Source organism: Penaeus monodon, chromosome 23 (genome assembly GCF_015228065.2).
Source record: "Penaeus monodon isolate SGIC_2016 chromosome 23, NSTDA_Pmon_1, whole genome shotgun sequence".
Taxonomy (NCBI): domain Eukaryota; kingdom Metazoa; phylum Arthropoda; class Malacostraca; order Decapoda; family Penaeidae; genus Penaeus; species Penaeus monodon.
In genome coordinates, this window is record NC_051408.1 from 4,455,544 (window position 1) to 4,457,134 (window position 1,591).

The following is a 1,591-nucleotide window of genomic DNA, read 5'->3' on the forward strand; positions in this document are numbered from 1 at the left end:
AGCTTAAAGAGAAAAGGGAGATAAAGATGGGGAAATAGAGGGAACGTAGTGAGGAAAAGACAATGGGGAGAGGGAAAGAGAGGAGGAAGGAGGGGGGGGGAATGGGACAAGGGAGCGAAGGAGGTGTTTAAGGAGGAAGAAGAGGGAAGTAAGAGGGGAGATATACAGGAGGGAGAGTGAATTTAAGGAAAATTTGAGAGTGAGACGGAGTGTCAGAGTGAGAGAGAGAAAGAGGGAGGGGGAAAGGGAGAGAAAGAGGAGGGGAAAGGGAGAGAAAGAGGGAGGGGGAAAGGGAGAAAGAGGGAGGGGAAAGGGAGAAAGAGGCAGGGGCAAAGGGAGAGAAAGAGGGAGGGGCAAAGGGAGAGAAAGAGGCAGGGGCAAAGGGAGAGAAAGAGGGAGGGGGAAAGGGAGAGAAAGAGGCAGGGGCAAAGGGAGAGAAAAGAGGGAGGGGGAAAGGGAGAGAAAGAGGGAGGGCAAAGGGAGAGAAAGAGGGAGGGGCAAAGGGAGAGAAAGAGGCAGGGGCAAAGGGAGAGAAAGAGGCAGGGGGAAAGGGAGAGAAAGAGGGAAGGGCAAAGGGAGAGAAAGTGGGAGGGGCAAAGGGAGAGAAAGAGGGAGGGGCAAAGGGAGAGAAAGAGGGAGGGGCAAAGGGAGAGAAAGAGGGAGGGGCAAAGGGAGAGAAAGTGGGAGGGGCAAAGGGAGAGAAAGAGGGAGGGGGAAAGGGAGAGAAAGAGGGAGGGGCAAAGGGAGAGAAAGAGGGAGGGGCAAAGGGAGAGAAAGAGGCAGGGGCAAAGGGAGAGAAAGAGAGGCAGGGGCAAAGGGAGAGAAAGAGGCAGGGGCAAAGGGAGAGAAAGAGGCAGGGGCAAAGGGAGAGAAAGTGGGAGGGGCAAAGGGAGAGAGAGAGGGAGGGGCAAAGGGAGAGAGAGGGAGGGGCAAAGGGAGAGAAAGGGAGGGGAAAGGGAGAGAAAGAGGGAGGGGCAAAGGGAGAGAAAGTGGGAGGGGCAAAGGGAGAGAGAGGGAGGGGCAAAGGGAGAGAGAGGGAGGGGCAAAGGGAGAGAAAGAGGGAGAGGGAAAAGAAAAGGTAGATGGAGAGGGAAAAGGAAAGTTAGAGGGAGAGAAGTAACAACTGTACAGCTGCATTCAACACATTTGTTCATGTTTCGAATTCCGTCTCGAACAAATGATACGCCCTTAGATACCTAGGTCCGGAGGGTTTCGAAACTTCGTTCACAACACAACTTTTGCCCGTGACTCCACAATGACTTCTGTTTTCGAGCTTTGTTTCCCAACCTATGGGCCAAATACATTGTTTTCTATATTCGGAGAAGGCAGTTTGGCTTTCAATAAAATTAATAAAATCTATCCTCATTGATACAGTGATGCTTGCCAACCAGTTCAGTTTTCTCTGTGCGAATTGTACACTTTGCTAGTGCTATATGGTTACACTTTAGTGAAGATTGCCACATGATGGAAGTGTGAAGTTGCTTTAAACTTCCTTCAAAGAAGTTCTAGTCTACCGTAGATGATTCTCCGGCTACTGTAACCCTGTTAATTACCATTTGTTTTGTTTTCTTGCATTCTTGACGGCTTCTTC

General features: G+C 50.8%; 1 protein-coding gene across 1 annotated transcript in view; it reads left to right on the forward strand.

Moving 5' to 3' along the window:
- The window catches only part of LOC119587741, a gene marked incomplete at its 5' end in the record, with an annotated part of 18,048 nt that overhangs the window by 5,814 nt on the left and 10,643 nt on the right, over window positions 1–1,591 (forward strand).